Source organism: Rana temporaria, chromosome 5 (assembly GCF_905171775.1).
Source record: "Rana temporaria chromosome 5, aRanTem1.1, whole genome shotgun sequence".
Classification (NCBI taxonomy): Eukaryota; Metazoa; Chordata; class Amphibia; order Anura; family Ranidae; genus Rana; species Rana temporaria.
This window is the reverse complement of record NC_053493.1, coordinates 214554451-214563695: the sequence shown is the minus strand read 5'-3', so window position 1 is coordinate 214563695 and position 9245 is coordinate 214554451.

The following is a 9245-nucleotide window of genomic DNA, read 5'->3' as shown; positions in this document are numbered from 1 at the left end:
CGGGATCAAGTCCAAACAGAGGAACTCCCGGTGCCCAGAATCTGAGATGGCACAAAGAGGAAGGGTTTCCTGGGTAATCAATCCGGAACGGGGAAGAGAGCCATCAGCCAGATGAACTTGCAGCTGAAAATCCTTGGTACGGCAGGGGATACGCAGCTTTTGGGCCAAGGATGAGTCCAAGAAGCAGCTGCAGGCCCCGGAATCAATTATCGCCGGCAGACGTGTTGCCCCTTCCGGGAGCTGTAGGGAAAGAAAGAGGATAACATAAGTCTGAGGCAAACTGGTAACAGGGAAATTGATAGCAGATGGAGGTTTCGACTTACAAGGCCTTACTGGGCAAGTGCGCAAAAAGTGTCCGGCGGCTCCGCAGTACAGACAGAGGTTAGATTGATGCCTCCGGAGTCTTTCTTCTGGAGTCAGAGGGGCCCGTACTATACCAAGCTGCATCGGCTCTGGGTCGGGTAATGAGGTGTTTGGTGGAGCTGGGTGAGGCGGAGGTACTGGAGCATATCTTGGTGGAACCCAGTTAGGCCGGTTGGACTGGAACCTCTCCGAACGACGTTCTCGAAGGCGCCTATCCAGCTGAGTGGCGGTTTGGATTAAATCCTCCAGAGAGGCAGGGGGTGCCGACCTTGCAAGCTCATCCTTTAGGTTCTCAGAGAGGCCCTGGCGGTATTGGTACCTGAGGGCCAACTCATTCCAGCCTGTGTCAGCAGACCACTTTCTAAATTCGGCGGTGTAGTCTTCCACCGGCCGTCTCCCTTGATTTAAGCTGTGCAGAGTACCCTCTGCGGTGGCTGCACGTAGGGGGTCGTCGTATAATTTCCCCATGTGGGTGAAGAAGGTGTCCATAGAGTCAAGTATTGGACTGCGTTGTTCCATTAAGGAGTGTGCCCATGCTTGAGGCTCCTCAGAAAGGAGAGAGATTACGAATCCAACCTTAACAGCTTCGGTCGCAAAAGTTCTAGGTTGCAAGGCCAGGTAAAGGGAACAGGCATTCTTGAAAGCCCGATATTTCCGGCGGTCGCCTGAGAATCGCTCGGGCATGGAGACCCGGGGTTCGGGATTACTCCCCATCATGGCAGGGCTTGCAGGAGCTTGGGCAGCAGAAGGTCTGGGTGAAGAGGCTAGGGCCGCAGTGGATGGACCTGGGGAACCGGCCAGTTGTTGGAGGCGGCCATCAATCTGGAGGTAGCCTTCCTGAAGCTTCTGGACTGCCTCTGTTAAGGTGGAGACCTGTTGGCACAGCGTCTCAAAGGGTGAGCGCGCCCTGTCGGTCTCAGACATCTGGCTGGTTTGTACTGTCAGAACCTGTACTCACCGAGACCGAGATGCTGAGGGCGGCTCACCTTTGCGACCCTGTGCAGACCACTCCCTGGAGTTGGGACAGAGGAGGGACGGCACAAGGAGGCACCGGCGCCGGGAGCTGGCAGGAAGACTTGGTGCAGCTGACAGAAGCAGGGCAGGTGCAGAAGACTGGAGACAAGCGTTGGTCAGGCAGGAACTGGTAGGTGAGTCTGGTAGGGTCCACAGGAGATGAGGGCAAATCCGAGTCACAAGCCGAGGGTCAAGGGCAGGAGAGTTCAGAGGGAGTCCATGAGAGCAAGCCAAGGTCAAGGGGCAGGAGACAACAGCAATCCAGGTAACGTTAGCCAAAGGGTCAGAGGTTCCAGGTGAGAGGAGAGTCGTCAGGAATTCCGGGTCAAAACAGGCAGGTACGGCAACAGGTAAACACATAGGAGCTGAAGACAAACCAGCAACCTGTTCAGGGAAGGCTGCTGGTTTAAATAGGAATGTCCGGCCTCTGATTGGCCCCAGGGTTGCCGCATACGTACCGCACATGCGTGCGCGCAAACCACGCACAGGCATGCGCCGAAATGTCATTCTACTGGGCATGTGCGGGAATCTGTCAGAGATGGAGCTAGTACCCTGACACTAACTAAAGGGGCAGTACTGGAAGATAGAAGGTCCTTCAGTCTCTCAAAACCCCTACCACTGACCAGTGAACTAATAATAAGCCTGTAGATCCTGCAATGGAACACTCAGTTTTAAGAGTACCACAGTATAGGGTGTAAATACCCAAATTGTACCCCAAGACAAGGTGACACCATTCTTTAGGAAGTGGGTAAGTTGTGTCCAGTTGTTGCACTCCACCTCTCACCACTTTGCAGTCTGTAATTAAGCCTCCTCCAGCTCTTGGGTGTCAGGAACCAGGGTGTCTCAGGGCTCTAAAGATGATCTCTCATGGTAATGGTAATTCACCTTTTCTCCAGCTCATTTGATCTCTCCAACAGCTGTACCCTTTGAGTAGATGTGGTAGCCTAGACTCTCTCCAACATCGTAGTGAACATTCACAGCAGGCAGCTCTGCAACTCAGCAGCCCAGTGTCAGGTCCCGGTCACCTCTCACATCCCACATGAGACTGTCCCAAGCCTGGGCTTCGTTATCCTTTTTCTTCTGTTGCAGCTTTCTGTTCTCCTGAGACTGGTAGTCCCAGCCAGTCCTTTGGTTGATATAAACCTGTCTTCTGGGGACTACTTCTCCCATATTTCCAGGCAGCTACCAGCAGTCTGTTTTCTCTCCTATGGTGCACAGCAGCCAATCCCAGTGTGTTCCCCTGAGGTGAGTTTTTGCTCTCATTAGGTCCTACTGCAGTTGTTGTAATATATATGTCCTTTCATTTTGTGCTTTTTGGGTATCCTAAACCCCTAAATCATCTCTCCACTTTAGAAACTACAATGAATGGAAAAAAGACCAAAGTATGTGTTTTTTTCGTTGAGCTGTTAGATCTAGATACAGGGCATGTAGCCACAGAACAGGTAAGAGAATCCAATTATTTCAAGAGGCTCCCTAGATGTATGATACTCTGGACTAGTCCATTTTGTACACTGAGTTGGGGGTACTTTACAAAGCTTCCTCCCATGAGGGAGAGTGCCTTCACTTCTCAACTTGACAGGTAGTAAGAGAATAACTTTCCAACATACAGGAAATTCTGTTTTAGACAGTTGTCACAGGAACCTATAGAAAGATTTCTCCATCGTTCTTGTTTAAGTGGCAACCCAAAATTTTGGAACTAACTTTACTTTCATTCCCAGTGTCATTGGTGATCAGAACAATTAACAAGAGCGAATCTCCATAACAGGGACACAGGCAGCAATAAAAACTTGACAGGGGTCTAAACCCTCACTACTCTATTCAGATCCCAAAAAAGTTATATGTAATGTATGCTTCTTCTTGGCTGTATAAATCACTACTCCAGTCTGCCTGCCTTAGGACCGAGAATATTAATGTAGTGAACTCTACTCTATGTATGTAATTAGGTAGGCAGAGTTCAGAAAGAAGGATCCTGCTGTGTCTATTAAAATCCCAGCAACATACTCAAAGAAGCATTGGGAACTTTTAGACTTGCAAATGTAGTCAGATAAACAAAAACTTCAAACAGGCACAGTAGCTCTGACGAAGAGTTTACAGGGAGCAAGACTTTTCTCAATGGGTAGTTGAGTTTCTCAAACCATAGAAATACAAAAAGAAGCACCCGACCAAAACTGAATGAAAGAGTCCAAAATAATATTATTTGTTGGTAAAAAAAATGTTTGTAAAACTTTAATTTGTTAGTGTATATACATCTGCTAGTCTAACACCCTCCTCGGACTGACAATGCTGCAGTTCAAAGGCACCCCCTGTACTACTTCCCCCAGAGTGGGGGCACTCTAATACAGGAGGTGTGTTACTGGTCAGATCACCAGGTACAACAGGGGGAAAAAAGCCTAAACAAGGAAAACAAATGTAGTTGTCACATTTTTCCACTAGCCGACCAGCCGCCGCAGTTATACGGCGGCAGGTCGGCTCGGCTGTGCGAAATCACGTAGCTATACGTTATTTCACATTGCAGCCAATAGGAGTGCGGGCACCCGAGATCGCTCGTTACAGAGCAAGAACCGGGAGCTGTGTAAACACACAGCTCCCGGTCCTGTCAAGGGGAGAAATGCCTGATCACATGTTTATACAATGTATGAACAGCGATCTGTCATTTCCCCATGTCAGTCCCACCCCCCCCTTCAGTTAGAACACACACAGGGAACATAATTAACTCCCTAGTGTTAACCTCTTCCCTGCCAGTGACATTTTTATAGTAATCAATGCATTTTTATAGCACTGATCGCTATAAAAATGACAATGGTCCCAAAAATGTGTCCGAAGTGTCCGCCATAAGGTCGCAGTACCGATAAAAATCGCTGATCGCCGCCATTAGTAGTAAAAAAAAAAAATATTAATAAAAATGCCATAAAACTATCCCCTATTTTGTAGACGCTATAACTTTCGCGCAAACTATTCAATAAACGCGTATTGTGATTTTATTTATGAAAAATATGTAGAAGAATACTTATCGGCCTAAACTGAGGAAAAAAATGTTTTTTATATATATTTATTACAGCAAAAACTAAAAAATATTTTTTTTTCAAAATTGTCGCTCTATTTTTGTTTATAGCGCAAAAAATAAAAACCGCAGAGGTGATCAAATACCACCAAAAGAAAGCTCAATTTGTGGGAAAAAAAGGACTCCAATTTTGTTTGGGAGCTACGTCGTACGACCGCGCAATTGTCAGTTAAAGCGACGCGGTGCAGAATCGCAAAATGGTCCGGGGCTGAAGTGGTTAATGATTGGTAAGCTGCAATATATAACATTTTTGATTTATACCGCTTTAGTCTGATAATGTATTATGACTTTGCAAGGTTTTTAGAAGAAAGACAATCTGAAAAAACCTTAACTAGCAGCGGTCACATTGTGAAAGGCCTACTTACAAGTTTTAAGTTATATTTATAGCACCAAACATGTAAAACTTTTGGCATCTTAAACCAACCAGTTCACCTTTTTTTCCCTTATACCAGATAAATCAGTTGTAGAAGCTATTTTAGTTTGTGCCTTTAGTTTGTGTCCTGTACAACACGAGGGTGACCTGTGAAAATAAAATAAAAAAGAAACAAAAAACATATAGAAACATTATTTGTGCCCGAGACCATGTTCCATTTATGAGACGTGAAAAACATACTTATGTATGGAATAATTTTTGGTATACTCTAATTTATAATGGAAAAGAAAAATAATTTAATCGGATTTAGGATACATAGCAAAAAATAGGTCATCACCTTTTCAAAACATACAACTATAGAATATATGAATATAGAGGACAATATATAGAATATATTTTAAATATCCACCCTAAATTAAATCTGATCCGTCTTTCTTAATGTTTTTGTGTATCGTCTGACAACACTAGAAGTCATATATTTTTCCAAATGCCAATCTGTAAAGAGTTTTCTTTATTAGTTGGGAAAAAGATTTGTTAGCATGTCTACACACTATAGATTTTTCTTATTTCATTTTGGAGCTTTAGAATGGGGTTTCTTATTACATTACTTCAAAAGTTAAAACATGATAGAGTCTGGGTTGAGGGGGTTTGCTTGTGAAAACACCTAATCATTCAACTGTAAAAAGATAGTAGCTTGATTAAATCAAATCTCATGTGTGTTCAAAGGCAAAGCTGTTACTCCCTGGAGATGTACGGGTTTAAACCTCAAAGTCTATCCTTCAAAAGTAAAATCTATTAAACAAGTAGTAAAGTTTTGCTAAAAAAACATTAATAACAAAGAAAGCTATTTTGGACTTACAAATCTGTGTGAAACAAACAATTTTTCATAGCAAAAGGTGTTTTATTGTGTGATATTGCTATCATCCATCCTTAAAAATACCTAGAAACAGGAGGTATTCTTTTTTATGCAAAACTGTGATGGACACTGAAGTATATTTCATACTTTTAACTTATTTAATAGTAACACATGAATTCTGGGCATGTAGGTAAAAACAATATATTTTTTTTAATGGCGTTGAATCTATTTGTTACCAGGTAAAACAAGAGTATAGCAATAGTACAAATAAAATGAAAAAGGAAGCAAAAACATTCCATGAATTCAGTGAGTTAAACTGAGATTGCAACCAAATAATCAGAACTCAGTATGTAATGATGTGACTTCCGTAAAGTAACTTATCAACCAATCAATGGAGCAATGATTTTTTTTAAAATACAAAAACTTACCAACCAATCTATAAGCAGCTCATTAAACAAAGTTCACAATGCGTGCAGTAATGACACAATCGGCAGTAAGATATACTCACTGTCTCGAAAGTGGACTTTATAACTTATTGGAAATCTACCTACAAACAAACCTAATTCTTTTCTTTATGATCACACTTCTGCCATTGCCAGAATTTATTCTCACAACTTATGTAAGAATGGTTAGATATCTCTGGCCATGTCTACCTTCTGGCCATTACCATAAATACAGTTAATAGTACTTAAAGTGATACTAAAAGTTTAAGTATTTTATCCCGAGTATACCCATCGACTAGTAGTCAATGCTATTCTCTCCAGCGGATTCGGAACACATTTTCTGGACATGCCCCCTCATAAAAACTTTCTGGACAGGGGTGGTGGAGTGCTTGTCAGAGGTTCTCAGCATACCGGTCCCCTTGACGGCTAGAGTCTGTCTCCTGGGATTGGTCGAGGAGGTTGCTCCCTCCTTGGCCCATCGCACCTTGATAAATATAGGGCTTTTCTATGGCAGGAAAGCTATCCTACTGAGATGGAAAAAGTCTGCTGCTCCCACGCTAGAGTACTGGAAGGGACTAGTAAACTCAGTAATTCACCTGTATAGGGCCACATACAGATCAAGAGGTTGTGGGAAAAAGTTTACAAAGGTTTGGCAGGCATGGCTAGACAGTCCGGTGACGGTGGGTTAGACCTTTAGGTCAATTGACTACAGTATTATGTGATTGCAACTATACAAGATTTCTCATTTCAAGGTTGTTAGATCAAATATACACAAAACTCCTGTATGCAAGGGTTGTGGGGGAGGGTGTTGGTCGGGGGGGGGGGGGGGGGGGGGGGGTGTGCTCAGGGAACTGTGTTTTCCCTATGTAAATGTGTTTTCGGCCCTGCGCGGCCGCTTTTGTGGTGGGTATGTTGCCCGCCTGTGTGTGTTGTTTTTGTGTGCAAAAACCTAATAAAAAGAATTTTCAAAAAAAAAAAAAAAAAGTTTAAGTATTTATTTTTTAAATAACAAAGTCATACTTACCGTCATTTTGCACAGAGCGGCCCCAAAAGCCATCTTCTAGGGTCCCCGGGCAGCTCTTGCTGGTCCTCCATGCATCAGAAGTTCTCTCCCTAGGGGTACCTTGCGAGTGCGCTCCCGAGTCCAGCATTCGGCCTCCATAGCCGCGGAATGCAAGAATAGTCCCCACACCCCAGCGCATGCATCATTGGATTTGATTGACAGCAGTGGAAGCCAATGGCTGCGCTGCTATCAATCTATCCAATCAAGAGCCGAGAACCCCGGGCAGAGGGACGGCGCATCCTCACCGTGGGACATTCCAGAGCTCAGGTAAGTAAAACGGGTGGCTGAGGGGCCAGTGACTGACAGAAGTTTTTCACCTTAAAGCATAGGATGCATTAAGGTGAAGAAACAGGAGGGTTTACAACCCCTTTAAAGCCTATTAAGGCATATCTATGGTAAACCTGTTAAATCATATATTCATCTCTATATCGCATTTTCATTATTTCTAGCTTACTCCTATTGCTCCAAATGATCTTGAAGTTTGTAAACTTACTTTGGGAAGATCCTCATGCATTTACTTCCATGAATTCAGTGACACATGTTCATTATACCCTGTTGATAGGCATTGAGAGAGATTTACTAAACCTAGTGCAGCTCTTCATAGTAACCAATCAGCTTCTAGGTTTTATTGTTAACAGATGATACAAAGAGATGAAACATATCCTCCTACATCATTTGTATATGTCTATCTGCAGTGTTCTCTTTTCTAGACATGTGCGTTTTTTTTTTCTGAATCAAAATTGGACACATTTTTTAATATTCAGAAATTTCCAAATCACAATAAGAATTAATTTAAATGAATCCAAATTCAAAAATGAATTCAAAATGTATTACTGACTATTACTGATTTCCAAAAACTGTGTGCAAGTCTATTTAAAATAATATATTTTTTTCTTCTGTTCACTTATTCTGCATTTGTTCAATTGACAAAAATAAACAAGTAAAATATATATTTTTGAAGTAACGGTATCCTTACTTTGCATTATTTCTTCAAACCTGCTTAACCCCCTGGCGGTATTCCCGAGTCTGGCTCGAGGTGGAATTTCAGCACCAAAAGCGGTAACCCCGAGCCAGACTCGGGATCGCCTCGCACTGTCCACAGGCATGGTTTACTTACCTTGTCCCTGGATCCTGCGATGCCTCTCCGCTGTGTGATCGAGCGGTGTCTCCTCGCTCAATTCACACAGTGCCCTGTGCCCCTGAGCTCTGTTCCCTGCGACGTTACGACGCACGGGGGCGGAGAACGGCACCAAATTCAAAATCTTATAGATTACAGTACTGTATGTAAAAAATACACACCCCCTTTGTCCCTAGTGGTCTTCCCAGTGTCCTACATGCACTTTTGTATAATAAAAACGGTTCTTTCTGCCTGCAAACTGTAGATTGTCCATAGCAACCAAAAAGTGTCCCTTTATGTCAAAAGTGATTTTAGAGCAGCTAGAAAACAGCGATAATAAATTATAATCACTTGCAGAATTGAGCCATAGCAATTTGTGGGGAAATTCATCATAAAAAATAAAAGTAATGACAGCGACAATTCTGCAATTGAGCAAATTTCAGTGTTTTTTGATTTGATTACATTATTGAATAATTTTTATTATAATTATATTATTATTTGTTATAATTATTTATAGTTATTTATTATATTATAATTTATGATTTTGTTTTTCAAACTTTTTCATACCCGAGATGTCTACTAGACTCTTGTTTGGACAGATTTAAGTGAGTTATTCCTAAGAATTGCAGGCCTACAATGTAAAACGCCAAATTTCCTTGCAAAATAATGGTACTGCTTTCAGCACCTAAAACCAGAAGGAATCATACCGCCAGGGAGGTTAAAAATGTTGCACACTAATGTACATAGCGACAGCAAAATGTTGAGGTCAGATATTTATTTTATAGTTTAGAACACTTCCCATATTCTGAATTAACTCTATTAGTGCAAAGAAGATTAAAGTGTAAAAAAAAATCAAACTGTTAATATTTCTGGTGAATAAATAATTTTAGCATTATTTGTGCCCAGTTAAACATATACAGTGATACCTCGGTTCACAAATGTTTCTGTTCAAGAG